We start from the raw sequence: 15524 nt of genomic DNA on the forward strand, positions 1-15524 counted from the left end.
AATAATGCACCCAGCAGGCACCGCCAGGCGGTGCAGACATGCGCGATGGGAGGCATGACACGGCGCGCAGGGTAATTACTTAGGGCGACACAGTGTGAAAATCAAATGTCGGTAGTGCTCTGACGCATCGTGTTTTTCCTCATACTGGTCGCGATTTCACATAGGAGTATTAAACTGTGTTCACTCATTTTCGGTAAAATGTCGCATGTGTAATCGACAAAAACAATCACTAGCCAAACGAATCCAATTATTCCTGTGCTTCTAGCAGCGTTAAGGTATGAGGATTTCATAAGCGAATGCCGTAATCGTTCTCTTTTAGTTTTGCAGCATGTAAAGAGCAATACTCCAACGGGGTGGTATTGCCACCGGTTGGCTCCGCTGTCGATAGTAAGTATGCGTTTCTTAATTCAGCCGCTGTGCAAGGGCAAATTTTAATAATTCTAACCATCCGGGTTACTTGGTGTCAAGCACGACGTGCCTTTACACACATTGTATGAAAGAAGATGTTGCCTAAGACGATGTTCCCCGCACATGATGCATTTTCCAAACTTGCCTTTAACTTTTTCTTTGCGAGAGGGGGGGGGGGGGCGTTGTGAGGTTACAGGTAATTTCAGTAGATTAAAACAACCCATGATTACAAAAATGTAGGGGCTTTTATTGATTATTACTTTTAGTATGATTTGCAATTGAGCATAATGCGCAAAGAATTATGATAGGTTTGGAGGTTAGTAGAAATGCAAACGGCACTAGCGACTATGTAGAAATTCTATTAATGGCAGAGACACGTACTCTCAGTGTCAAAAAAAAAATGCGAACAGTTTAACTGTGGCTTCAAATATGTGGTGAAAAATATTCGCTGCTGACAACAAAATATAGGCAGGCAACTTTCATGCAGCGGACTTCCAGCCATCGAAGTGAAAATAGAGCACTACAATATTTTGTCTCCCTCAACTAAAATCTTCTCGGTTAGGTGTTCCCCTCTCCATTATTGTGTTCGCTTTTCATTTGAGGCTGACACTACACGCCTAGTATCATTATGCGACTGGCAGAAAATGCACAAACAAATTCACGTAATTTGTAGCAAAGATAAAGAAAAACGGTGCACCGCAGCTGAGTGATACGAACGATATATTGCTTCCTGTCGAGTGGCGCTCCTCGGAATTCTTTTACGCGACAGCGTATCAAGTTCGTTCGGTCGGAAAGCCGTCGGCGTATTTGGCACAGCGTGTGGGAAACAATCGGGGGCTGCGCAAACAACCTCGTATCTTAGCAATTTGTGTTTTTAGTTATTGACGGTTGATTGGTGTGCGATAGGCGGCGACGAGTTAATGAAATCATTGTAATCAATTAATTATTAAAGAATAAAAAAAAGGAAAATATCGGTTCAAAAGGTATAAAATTCTCAGAATAAAAAGGTCAATCCGTGATGATGGTAATTAAGAAAATTTAAAGCGTGTAAAGGATCAGTTAAAAAATTGAAACAAGTACAAAAAATGAGAGATGCGTTCAAAAGTGTTACCAACGGGCAAGCCGTCTTTCTGAATGGGCGTGGCGTTCCGTTGATTCCCTGGCAGCGCTGCAACACGCTGTCGCTTTCCTCTCTTAAACGCTAAGTTTAAGCGGCGTGAAATTTTTTAAATTCTGTCTTTCTAGTGAATTAGCTAAATTATGCATAATATTTTAAAATTCACTTAAAAGTGAGTCCGTTTCGGTGCTTTCTAGGAAGGATTCAGGAAAAACCGATTCAGAGATTTGTAGCAACATATATCCTGCGTAGGCCATTTATCCGTAATTTTAAGAGAGCCTGCGAAACGTGCAAAAAAAGAGTATATCAGTGTGCACTCGCACTAACCTATTGCAGTGATGACAGACGCATTTTGACTAAAGGAAGCTTACGCACTGATCATCTTGTGAGCGGACGACACCGCTGGCAGTCTTGAAAGTGCGTCATCACATTTTTCTGGAACATAGAAAGCACGCGCCGCGATCTGCTATAACTGATAGGCAGGCCCCCGTCAGCCTACTGAGACGGAGCTTTTATTAAGGTGAAAGCCTTTAACGGCTTTTTAATGGTATTATAGCATTTTAATGGTACTTGCGTCCCTCCGTTATGCTGTTCAACTCGATAAAATAAATCTTTGTGCACGATGGGATTCGAACTGCCATCCTTCAGATTCGCAGCCGAGCAAGCTGACGACTACGCCACTTCCTGCCAACGCATATGTCGTTCTCTTTATCTAAGACGCTGGGGAGTGTTTGCAGAAAGGTGTCGAATTAGACAGATAGATGCCTCCCAAACGCCCCCAGTGTCTCCATCATTTCAGATTCACAAACAACTATTACTTAACACCTTAACCCCACATCAGTTACACAACCAGCAACACCGCGCTAAAGGGGTGCGCCTCTCCGCACTTTAGGTCAACGAAGTGCCCCCGTGAGTAGTTTGTGCTATCACTAAAAGAAAAAGGAAGGAAAACAATCCTTTGTATCATTCTGCCGCCCGTCGAACTGAGAGGCTGCGGTTCACTTGGCCACGGTCAGCACCTCACGTTTGGTTAGTTTAGAGCATCCGTGGTTCATAGCGCTGCGATAGATAGGCCTTGAGCGCAGTGAAGTGTTTTTTTTTTTAAATTTAGCTATGCCGCTAAAAAAACAAACCACACAGGAGGTACAGTCGCGTACAGATAAATATGAATCGCTTGTTCGTGTTCAAAACCTTCTCTCGCATAGCGCAGAGGACCTAGAAATATGTGCTTTATTATGGGAAACTGAAAAATAAACTTTATTTCTATATGCGGGTCGCCGCGGTGGCTGAGTGGTTATGGCGCTCGGCTGCCGGCCCGGAAGACGCGGGTTCGATCCCAGCCGTGGCGGTCGAATTTCGATGGAGGCGAAATTCTAGAGGCCCGTGTACTGTGCGATGTCAGTGCACGTAAAAGAACCCCAGGTGGTCGAAATTTTCTGAGCCCTTCACTACGCCGTCCCTCATAGCCTGAGTCGCTTTGGGACGTTAAACACGCAAAAAACCATCTTCATATGCGTGAAATATCCAGTACATATGGATATGTAACGCGTCAGCAAACTTTAACCGGAGAAATATGGTCCATATTCTTGCACAGAAGAAGAATATGGACCTTGCTTCAACGGTCAAATCTTATGACGCGGTACGTAGCCAAAATGTCAAATGTTTGACATATATCCAAGTAAAGTTTAATTTTGCTTGGCAAATGCAGGCTGAAAACATTTCTATTCCTGTTAAGCAACAGGACAGAATAGACTGAAGACGAAAGCTTGGGCCACACCACCGGATGCTACTGGACTTCCTTCGAGAGTCCAATGTGTACTTACATTTGTAACTAATACTTTATGCTAGCAGGCACACTGTCGCAATAAAAAAAAACGCGCTCCGCGTTATTTTTTCCCGCAGTGTACTTTGCCGAAAAACGGGATTGTTGCTTCTGTGCCCCTCTACAGCTTATCTACAGCTTACATTAACCTCCAAGCTTAGCTTGGACGTTAATCTGACGTTAAAACTTTTGAATAATTCATTAGTTAAATAATTAGGTGAGACACAAAAAATGCTGCGAGGAGCACCATTTTACGGCTAACAATCTGTTGTTGGCATTACCCGGCTGCGGTACTCGCTTTTTTTATCTTCAGGCCAAGCCACGTGAAACATCCTGCACATACACGAAAGAAGAAGCGTTCCATGCGAAACGCTACAGGGCAGATCTTGAACTAGTGCTCCGCTGCACATGAGCGAATAAATCCCCATGCCTTATATGTCATTGCTGTAAAGCGCTTTTCCAGTTGTTTTCATGAAGCTTGCAGCAAAATAGTACATTGCAAAAAATATTCCAAGAAGAAATTTCTTGTTCGATCGAAGCAAGTCGGATGTGCGCCTTTTGATGGTCCCCTAAATTTCATTATAGTTAAATGATTAAGCGGAATATAAAAACCGAAAAACTCCTCCTGCTAGGCCTACACAACACAATAGGTGAGCTTATCGAGGCCCACCGACAGACACAATACATTCGTCTCGCGAGAACCACCACCGGCAGACACATCCTACAAACCCTCGGTATCAGGATACCAGCCACGGATCCCGCACAGCTCCAGGTCCCCCACCACATTACATTCACCGCGAACTACTTATTAAACCTCTCCCTAAAAACATGCACCCCATCTACCACGAACCCCACCGCAGAGCTCGCGCAAGGGCGCTTCACAAACACTATGGCACGGAACCGGATGCCATGTTGGCGGATGCCGCATGCGCAGGCGAGGACGCGGTTGTAGCCATCACGAACGCCTCCCTACAACCGATTGTCACCCTTCACATATCCGCCACTGCCACTTCGGAGGAGACTGAAGAGGCCGCCATTTCCCTAGCCATCACGCGCACAGAGGCCCGGTATATACTATCGGGCTCTAAAACTGCCATACTAAGTTTTGCCCGCGGGAGAGTTCACGTCCCTGCATTTCGCATATTGAACTCTCGCCGCACACCTACCCCGCCACATGGAGCTCACATAGGGGCCTGCCCACTCTGGGAATCCCGGAAACGAGGCTGCCAACTCTTTAGCCCGAGGTTCTCTCAACCAGGCACCGGCGGCCTCCGATCTGGGGTTCTCACGGGAGAGCATGCATTCATTCAGTGAACTGACGCAGGCCTGCAAAGTCGAGCGTCGGCTGTACCCCCCCCCCCCCCCCAATCTCTCCCTCGACAATTACCACCAGACACTTTGGAGGCGGCTCCAAACACGTACCTTACCCTCCCCTTATATATGCTCGCGCTATCACAAAGTCCACAGAAACCCCTCCTGTACCCTCTGCCACCACCCCAAAGCCACTCTCGATCATATCCTTTTCCTCTGCCCGGCGGATTCCCCCCGGGGCCTGGAGCACCTTACCACTTGGGAGGCTCGGGAGACCCTACTGCGCTCCGAGGACCCGGCCAAGCAAGCCATCGCCGCAGGCCAGGCTGCCAGCGTCATGAGCCTCCGGGACATGAACGTTTGAGTGCAGTTGGGCCGTGCGGGGGCCTAATGACCTGCGTGTCCTTAACGGCCCTGTGTCTAATAAAGTTTCCACTGTCATTCCTATATTCGCTTTGGTTCGCGCTCTAAACACAAATCTTTAAACTGCCGGTCTGAACCGAAATTTCCGGTGGCATAACAGTACGCATAAAAGTTTTAGGGTTCTACTTTTTCGCTAAGGACCTTAAAAATCTGGCAGTTGCTTACGTGTGAATATGTATACGAGGAATGGCAGGGCAGGAGGAAAGGACTGGCAAACTGACACAGATTATATGCTTAGAGGAAACTGCTGTCTCCAGACACTGCACACGACAGCCAAAGCAGATGTTGCTCATATGACGAGCTGTGACCAGTGGGTCTTCCAAACAATTCTTGCCTATATGACACCACACTTCTAACCACCACATTGGGGGACAAAACAAGTGCAGTGTTACGTCATGTGAAAGAAGATTGACTTCGCTGAGCAGCAGTGAGCTTGACGATGTCGTCATAGTTACGAAAACAAAAATTCCGACTGCTGGATTTTGCCATCCAACTTTCAACTAACTTACGGTGTGATATTTTTGGCTTGTTTGCAGACATCTGCAGTAACTCCGTGCATGTACCCGTGTCTCCTGCTGTCATGTAACGTGAAGCCTCGGATTGTGGTTCGAAAAGAGATAGATGGAACGCCGTGCAGAGTAAGTGGATATAAATATTATGTTTTAAAAAAGATACCATGCTGCCATTAAAGATGCTGCGTATCTCAGCACAGAATGGAAGCTCAACCCGCTTCCCTGCTATGTTGCTGATGAATCAGGCAGACGAGGGCCCTCAGAGGGGCTCAGTGGCTCTAGCGTTCGGCTGCTGCTGCCAAAGACAGAAAAACGAATCCCGGTTGCGGCAACCGTATTTTGATGCAGGCAAAGTGCAAAAACGGACTGCACGAAATTCGGTTGCAAAAACGGATTGCACGAGTGAAGGGCCTTTATCGGAACTTTGCAGTTGTTCTATGAGAGCGCAGGTTACAGGGAGGAAACAGTGGAGGTGTGTGCCGGTAGTTTTCTATTTTTCACGGTTTCTTTTTTCAGGATCGTAAGAAAAAAACACGTCAGGAGCAGCTCCTCGAAAACACTTCAAGCCGCTTTTCAGAAGTCATAAAAATTGGATCGGACACTGAAGCTCCGCCTGAAGTACATGGCGCGACAGCGTTAATGAGCTAATGGTCATATATGCCTAATTAGTCATATGTACCTGGCAGTCCTCATACTACTCCCTGCCATATGATGAAGCGGCTAAGGGATGAGCCACTGCCGGGCGATGGCAGATGCTGCCATGGATGGGTCTTGTGCGTCCCAAGTTGCTCTTACCGAGCGCCCTCTCGCGATATACCATTAATTTAACGGCCACCTGCCAGTGAGGTTAGTTGTCTCACAATTAGACGGGCAGGTTGTGATGAGCCTACAGAGTCACATGACCTAGGTTGCCCATCTGGATTGCTTCTCCGGGGGTGGCTGCGTGGGTAACCCTGCGCCAAACAACTCATCGCTGTAACGTCGACGCCGGATTTTCTGCGTAACGGGGCCTTTGACGCTACCGCATTTTAAATCGTTTTGAAAAATGGAGAGACGCACCGACTGTCTCACTACTCATCGCACGCCACAGCCACGGCATGGGGGATGCGATCAAGGTGCTGTATCGGTGTAAATTGAAGATCCCCAGGTGGTCAAAATTATTCCGGAGACCTGCACTTCGGCCCTTTTTCTCTCTTTATTCTTTCATTAAACCCCAGAAGGCGTGGGAACTTGTCGCAGGATACGAAAATATGGCAGAAAACGTCGCATCGCTCCTAATAGCACAGGTTTAGACCAGGGGCTTGCGTGGGTCTAAATGAGATGCATCGTTTTAGCAGCTAAGTCCGTGGCTCTCCTAGAGAACTTTTTTTTTGAGAATATGTACTTAAATCACGAAGTAAGAACAGCGCTTCCCCCGGCGTGTGGCGGGGACTCGTGCCCTTCTTGTGCCGCTTGCACTGCCTTTGCAAGCTAGGGAGAAGTAATGTCACATGAACGTTTTATTTTGGTCTTCAACTTTCCTATTGTCACTTGGTCATAATCATCGTCATCTCCTAATAGCTGTCATTTGGCTTCACTGGCATAGGATGCCTTGGATGTTGACAGCTGTAACTGCTTGTATTACCCTGAAAAACTGCCTTTCTACGGCGTCATTTGATGACGTTATGACCGCTGGAGCAGCGATTCGCGCTCAGCGCGGTTGAGCGGCCTTCGGCACAGATCCGCGTGGGTTCACAAAGCTATCACATCGGTCGCGCTAGCGTCGCGATGTAGGAAGGAAGAAGGATCTGCTGTGCAGTGTGAACTCTCTGTGTTCCCCAAATCTTGGCATGTCCTCCTAAGTGGGCATGTGCCATAGTGTGTGGGTAACAACAACAACAGCAGTTATATCATGTTCGCAGATGTCGCAGAACCGCAGGACAGTTTTCTATATACCGAGAACGACCTATCTGAGACTTTCGTGATTCTTCCCTTCGACCTGCATGGAGAGGACGCTGCAGCTGTTGGTCTCGCTCATGGCCAAGAGCACAAACGTTTATCGCGTTTGAAACCTGAGCAGCGCGTTTCAGAGGATGCACGGAAACGGCAGTGAAGGCGACAGACAGCGTTGAATTATCCCGAGCCGTTGCTTTCGTTGAATTTCGAGATTGATGCAAGAGGTGGAATCAGTAAACTTTTTAGAAAACCTTGATCGAACTTAGCACGGACATCTAGCATAACGGAGCCTTCAACAGCTCTTGAAATCGTTCTACACAGGGCAGTGTGTTTGATATTTTGATAAAAGGCCACTGCATAATGACGAATATTTGGCACAAATATATCTCTTTATTCACCGCTTTGGCTCATCATATATTAAAAAAACACCACACAAAAAATCAGAACAAGATTGATTTCACGTAATTTGTCCCAATGCACCTGGAAGAAGAACCCGAGAGTGTTGAGAACTGAATCCCCAACTTCAGTACCTAACATGCACAGCTTGTACAAAATCAGCTGCAGTGTTCGCTCTCTCCTTCTGGTTTGAAAGATATTTAGTTCATTGTAGTGTGAACTTGGCAGTGTTCACCAGCCTACCCTTAATCATAGCGGTTACTAGATCGCATGTATAACATAGGGCATGGCCAAAGTGAGAAGTGAAAGCTTTTGGAAAGCCTCCTTATGCTGCATAGCAACCGAACTACCCAACCGAGATGCTGTATTTGTCATAAACAACACCAACATGGGAATCCTAATGGTTGCTAAATTACTCTACCCTCTAAAACTCTCCCTGTGCGAAATCTGTTATGAGCACTTTAGTATTTGAAGCCCTCACATAAAATCGAACCTCATAAAAACTAAAATTAAAGGAACTCAAAATCCTCCTGCTTTCTGTAGATATTTGGCATGAAGTGCACTGTCTAATATAGGATATGTGTTATAATGTTGAATTAATAATGTTATAATTTCTGTTCCAGATTGCACACGGATTAGGCTGGGGATCTCAGGTTTGTATTCTCCGCAGAATTTTTCGATGCATAAAAAGCCCACGAATGTTTAGGCTTTATGCTGCCCTGCTAGAAGACATACTAGGCATACAGTTTTATTACAATGCAAGAGGTCATTGCACATTTCAGGTTATTCCGGAGCGGACGCTGTTTTCATTGATGCACGGAAACAAACACTAAGCATTGCGAGCCGTTACGTGCATTGCCCTGTAATGTTTGCAAATTGCAAAACCACGCGCTGCTGCTTTTGTTTGTCGCGGTCATTCAGCGTGAACGTAGTTGGTTTAGCTGCCATCTTTGGAGCCTTTGTCCTCAAACTGCTGCACAAATGTATACACCGAGGCACAAAATAACTTATGCGCCTTTCAGACCACAGTTTTAAAGAAGGAAATGCGATAGCGTTTATCCCAACGTTCTCTAATGTCTAATAAGTGTCTCATGTTCTTCTAGAAATTTTCCTGCCAAACCTCCGGTTAGAATTGGTAATATTGCCCATATATTGCATGGATGAGACATCACTGTCTAGAATGTTCAAGTACTTTTCATTTGATTATCATATGGGATTATACTAATCCGACACGCAAATCCACCTTGACCCGTTTTCTGGGTGGGCATACTCCAAAAATTTTGGGGTGCCCTTAGAAATTTATGGCGATGGGCGTACTTCCAAATTTTAGGGTTCCTGACATTTTAAAGTTTAGCAGTGGCCTACGATTAGTCTGCTGGTGGTCGCCCAGGGCTGATGAAATCACGACCCTGTCAATCGCATTCATAGACCGCGAGGTGTGCTCATACCCCTACAAGCGCAGTGGTGCAGCAGTTAAATTATATGCCACTGCCCCGGCAGGCGGCTGTTTCAAGCACAGCCACTGGTGGGACTTGTAAGACGCAGATTGCTATTCCCAAGCTCCCTTAATGCTAATGCGCAGTGCCACGGTGGGCAGGTCGTAACTGTATTGAATTTGGTAACGTTGGGCAGTTTGCTCACAGTCCGGTGGGCAGGTTGCTACTTGCCGCGGTCGGCAGGCTTTGATGACGCCACAAGTTCATGTGGCCCCTCTCTACAAATCAGGCCATTTCATGAGGAATTTCAAATTTCGCGCCGCTCTGATTTGTCAATTGAGGTCATGCCTCAACCCCATCGCATTAAAACCAGGTCCGCTGTAAAGCCTGTTCTTGATGCCTCATTGCATATATACATGGCAGCAATGCCCTAAATTCGCGCCCTCATTGATGATGAAGCCTTAATCAACCCTCAAGAACCGTTCCACGCATTCGAGCGTGACAGTAAAATAATATTCAATCCCATTTTACTTGGATAAAATTTTTTTCTGCTATGCTCTCACGCGTCTTAACATTTAAATATTGCGCTTCGATATGTAGCGCGCTGTTTCCGTGGTAATTGAATGTTCACGCTGTAATCTACTCAAAAAAAATTGGCACTACTGTTTTCAACATGAAAAGAATATGTCTTGTGACGAAAAGTTTATCCAGTTCCTGAAGAAAAAAACAAGTAAATTGCAATTTTTTGCGCTGCACATGTTGATTTCATTTATTGATTTCAAAATCGGCCGTGCTTAAAAAATATTACGCTCGCTTTTCTTTAGCTCAAGTTCATTGGTGCTCATTGCGTGCGTGTAAAAAGTTAGGCTGTCTTGGTGAAATACGGTTGTTATAACTTGTTTTCTGACGTTTTCCTCTGACGCAGGTTTCTCAATGCCTGTACGGGATATGCATGGGACATCATTCGCTAGCAGAGCTCAAACGAAAAAAGCGGCGTTGTCCAGCAAAAGCAGCAGCCGAAAGATTTGCAAATCAATTGGAACAGAAAATCGGCTCGAAGGGGATAGGAGATTCCGACAACGGCCAGGGCGGAGTGAGAATCAGTAGAATCACTATTTCGCGCTAACAACGCCGAGCTTTGTGTTTGAAATTGACTACGCATGGAATGCATGAACGGCGGACTTCCCACGCCCAGGGTCGTCCAGAAGCAGAAGATAATGACTCCACTGCCGCACCGCTTTCGTAAACTTGATATGTTACGTCACTGTGAAGCTACGGACACAAGAGCTCGACAAATCCGACGTAAACCTCCCGGCATAAATTTTCTGAAAAAAGAGCTATTTCAAAATGCCGAAAGTAGGCTGCAGTGTTCTGAATAAAAACAACCAATCGTATACTCATACTTTTCGGCCAAAATATCTACTTAACGACATCTACTAATACAGAATGAGTTGCGGGCCTTTTTCCGCATTATTTCTTTCCACGTCATCAAAATCCAGAAATAACCTAAAAGAGACAATGAAGAAGAGCTGTGTCGTAAGAAATCAATGAAATGAGAACGTATTACATGTAATAGAAATGAAAATACAGAAGCGGATGAAATATCTCTTGGCTGAGTTGGGACGTCCTGCTAGTGGGAGCATGCATTAAATAAAATAAAGCGCAAAGCAGCAGCCCTTTTAATGCATGAATATACAATCAGTGCTGCACATATAATTGGAAAGAAAAGAACAGTTACCAATACTTATATATATTTTGAAAAATATATCAAAAATAATTTAGTTTCAAAATGCTGAGAGTAACGCACGTATTCAAAGAATAGAAACCAACTCACGCAGTAAATATGGCAAATACTCGAGTAATATGGCAAATATTTAACTTAAGTGGGCTCCATGGCCCAGTCATGTTGAGGGCAGCAACTTTTTGCCCCGGAGACCGTTCAGTATTCTGGTAAATAAAATAAAGAATTGAATTAATAAACACTAATTTTTTTAAACAGCACACTAGGAGGAAAAACCAATAAAAGAGGACATTAGTTGTAACCTTTAAATGTGATATTAGTGCACCCCTATAAAGCTGCAAGTAATGCAGTTGTAGTCTCTCCTTCAAAAGGAGAAAATGAGCGCTGGTGAGCTGTTCCTCGATGTAACGATCTAACATAAGCCGTATGCTTTCCTGCATTTGCGCGCATAGTAGGCAGTATAATGAAATTTGTAGTATATGTTGTTCACACACGATCACTAACGGCATTGTTCCTAAATAAAGCGGGAGTTAGAATAATTATGAGAAGATGAAGAACTAGAGCCAGTATCTTTCAAACCCAGTTGTGATGAAGAAGCGGAGAGGCATCAATTGCATGCATGATCAAGCAAGAGGCTTCGTTGCCCGATATATATATATATATATATATAGCAGACAAGGTAAAGGAAATTAGGGGCTCGTTTGACAAACCTATGAAGGGAGCTAACAGTCACCGAAACCAAGGTGCATAGGGGATTTTTTTTAAATTTATAGTGTTATAGTGCGGACTAGTGGAAGACAAATACTTCAATTAATCTTTTATTTAAAGAAAACTACTTACAAAGCAGCAGAAAAAACGACCATGCCGCCGGTCGGATCCGAACCCACGACCTCCGAATATCGCGTCCGGTGCTCCACCAACTGAGCTACGGCGACGGCTGTCCAACCTGCTGCTCTCGTGGGTATATATGTTTATTGCGTGTAAGCGAATCTTGTGAGTGTTCACCAGCGCCACCCTCGTCTATAGCGGCGAACGTAGCACGTCCTGTATTACCGCAAGTGTGACCTGGAACGTCTTCTAATGGAGAAGGCGGACACTGTGCGAGAGCCCTCTTATGCTACCTGCGTTTAGAGATGTGGACATGAACGCAAATCTTCATTTTCAGCAGGCCTATAATGAAAACTGTTTTTATTGAATGGCTCTGAATGGGCACATCACCGCCAAGGGCTGCAGTGCAGCAGCGCACAGCGCGCTCTCGACACTGGAGAGATGTCCCCTATGCGAAGCTTTATTCTTTCTGTGAGGCGGGCGCCATTAATTTTTGGGGGGAAATTCATTGCAATGCAAGAAGAATGCTTACGGTATTGCGGGCCCAACACTCGCTCTTCTTTCACGCCCCCTTCTTTACGATGTTACAAAGCTTCAGAGAGGCCGTAGGGTGCCCTTGAGCGCAACATGACGAGCTTCAATATTCTCAACCTGACAAAAGAATACGAGCCTTATATTTGAAACGCAATATGAAATCCTATACCTCACGACGAAATTATATGCAGACAATGGCACTAAAGGTAGCTGTCTGGGTGTAGGCTGTTTTGTGCCGGACGAGTTGAAACAATACTCTTGCGGTTTCTTCAGATCGAGCTGCTTGTGTCTGAAAGGGATATACAGGTATGACGATAGGATAGAAAGTGCGTCCTTAGAAAAACACGTGCATGTTTTTTCTTTGTCGTATTTAGGCGATTCTTCAACTGCTGTGTTACGTTTTTCTGCTGCACGTCGGTAAATAAGGGATGCATCGAGCGAGGGCAATAAAACACCTTGTTTTCATTTTCGGTAAGTCTACGCTTGTCATTATGTAAGGCTTTTTGAACAAAGCTTAGCAGCCACAAAGCCTCTTAGTTACATAGAGTAGCCCCTAGCTTAGCAGTGAGCGTCTTCTGAAATGCAGCTCGTCAGTAGAACAGAGTTGTATGAGATTGGGGCTGAACTGGCGCTTCAAAAAGAAACAGTCGCACGTTATGGACGAAAGGAGAGAAAACGACACAGAACCAGGTTCTCAACGAGCCATAGCTAATGCTATAGCACTTAGTTTTTTTTCTTCTTTGTGCGTTGCTTCAAGTTGGTTGGTTGGTAACAACTTTATTCAAAAGTCCTGCAGAGCTTTCGCCGACGGAGCCTTAGGTCTCCCACGTGGGGACATCGAGGTGTTGCCTCGCCGTCACCTCGCGGGCCTGCTGGACGTCCCAGAGTTGGTCGCCGAGACTGGGGCTGCGCAAGACAGCGGTCCATAGTATTTTTCTTGTTGCTGTAACTACCCACAGCATGTCTTCCAGTTACAAAAGGCCTAGAACAAGAATTACTGCTTTTGTTTGAGGCCTACAGTTGGAACTGCCAATGTGCAAGAATGTAGCGGAATAGCCGGCGTCGCTTCCGGAGCCTGTGTAGTCGTCGGCAGGCAAGGAGCTATAAGTGCCCACCGAAGGCTACACTAGGACGCGGGTCGCATGGGTGACTTGTCTAAGAGATCCGAGAATTTTACCTCGGTTCGGTTCCATGATACACGCATATTGCTTAGTTTTGAAGAGGCTCTCTGGCCACTGCACTATCAGAGGAAAGCTCAGCGCAGACACAGCCATGAGACTTGGCCACGACAAAAGTCTGTATGTAAAGATTTCAATTTCAAGGCTTGATCTAGAGGGTTCGTTGCTCAGGCTAGCGCACGCACTTAAGCTTGCGTGGTGAAATTCTGGGCAGTTTTTGAGCTCCCGTCTATATTCGCTGGGCTCTAACCTACAACTCTAACTTCCTTCGTGTTCACCATGACTTCAAAATGCCTTAATCCATTGTTTCTGGCTCGCTGCTACTTTCTCAAACAACTACTCATTTTTCACTAGTATGACAATACGCCTGCCCCTGCGCCTGTGCCTGCAGAAAGAAAATTAAAACATTAACAGCTTGATCGCTTTATACATAGAGAGGAAGTACAAACGTTATGTTGAGCATGAAAATGGCTCGGTGTTCGCTCTCTGTCGGAAAGCAAAATCTTTGGTCAGTGGTCAGATCGATTTCAAGCTCTCGAGGCCTGACAAGCGCTGTTTCGCTTCATAAGCTAATCGTGCGTTGATATTTCGTCGCATGCACCTGTTTAATTCAGGTGCTTGGACAAATGTTTTTAGTTTTCTCATTTACATCTACTATTGCTTTTCCTTATTACGGGACAATAACCGCAGGCGTCCTCTGAACACTAACCAAAGGCGTCTTCTGACCGGCTTCCCTAGGCGCTTTCTTTTTATCTGTAAGTTAATTTTATCATCAAGATCAGTGAAGTGCTGCTTTTGCGCCAGAACCTCATTATTCAAGGAACTGAACCCGGAATCGTAAATAATGGGCCATAAGAATATCATGCTGTCTTGGCGCATCACTGCTCACAAAACACGAATGTGAGGGGTAGAGAGATCATGAAGCTTTTACCAAAGCAGTGAAAGCTCGTGTCCCTACCGTTGGCCACGCAATAGAGACGTTGTAAACCTTTTCACATTTGCCTTTTTTGGCGCAGCCCTATTTTCACGGCGCTGTGCGGACCGCGTAGTTATTGAAGAATTTCATACAGCCATCTAATGTGCACGCGCAGCATAGTCCATCACGCGCGCGTGAATAATATAGCTCTAAACAGTCAAAGGTCTAAAGCGCCAACTCCTGCTTCCTTTACGAGTCTGGCGTGTGGCGCAGCTACTTTGGCGTCTTTGTCGCTATTGCAATGAGTGATTGAATTATGCAGGAGTGAGGGGTGTTCGCTTGTGTTTGCTTTTTGCGTGCTGCTGTCGTCACGGTGACGAATTAGGCTCAAAAGAGACCAGTAAAGAGTGGGGCTCTAGCGCTCTCCGGCTTCTCTGAGCGTTTCACTTTTGTTTTTATAGACCTTGTCGTATATATGGCAAGGTGGCAGTGATCGTGCTACTCGAAAACATTTTTAACCGCAGCGGTGAGCCAATGCTGGACGAACACTGAACATATTTTGCATGTTTTTATACTGGCATCCTTCCGCTTGGTTACATAGGTGTTTGTACTGAAAAGGAATATCATGTGTCAAATTACACACTTGCGTGTGTACGCTGCACTCCATAGAATTCTGATATAATGAGGCATGTCTCGATTCACGAAATGCATTATTTTTCTCCAATTACACTGCTGATATTTCAGTTCGTAGCTACGTATGTACCGACTATATGATATTTAATGGATGCAGAGTCTACCTTAGCATCGAAGTTTTCTGCCATGTTTACTCACCGCCAACTAGCCCAACTGCAGGCTGCTAACTCCAAAAGACGGTTAGGCTAGTCTGTACCACATGGAAACAGACTACTAAAGCGTAAGTTTTCCTATTGCACAAGCTAACTAACATATTTAAGGGCGATACAATTCA

The 15524-nt window shown here is 45.4% G+C and overlaps 1 long non-coding RNA gene across 1 annotated transcript; it reads left to right on the forward strand.

Annotated features, from left to right (window-relative positions):
• The first annotated feature begins 257 nt into the window (after positions 1–257).
• On the forward strand, positions 258–10740 carry LOC144118899 (uncharacterized). Its single transcript, XR_013312180.1, has 4 exons — positions 258–387; positions 5618–5719; positions 8548–8577; positions 10286–10740. It is a non-coding gene; the product is annotated as an uncharacterized LOC144118899 (long non-coding RNA).
• Positions 10741–15524: the final 4784 nt, after the last annotated feature.

Source organism: Amblyomma americanum, chromosome 2 (genome assembly GCF_052857255.1).
Source record: "Amblyomma americanum isolate KBUSLIRL-KWMA chromosome 2, ASM5285725v1, whole genome shotgun sequence".
Lineage (NCBI taxonomy): Eukaryota > Metazoa > Arthropoda > Arachnida > Ixodida > Ixodidae > Amblyomma > Amblyomma americanum.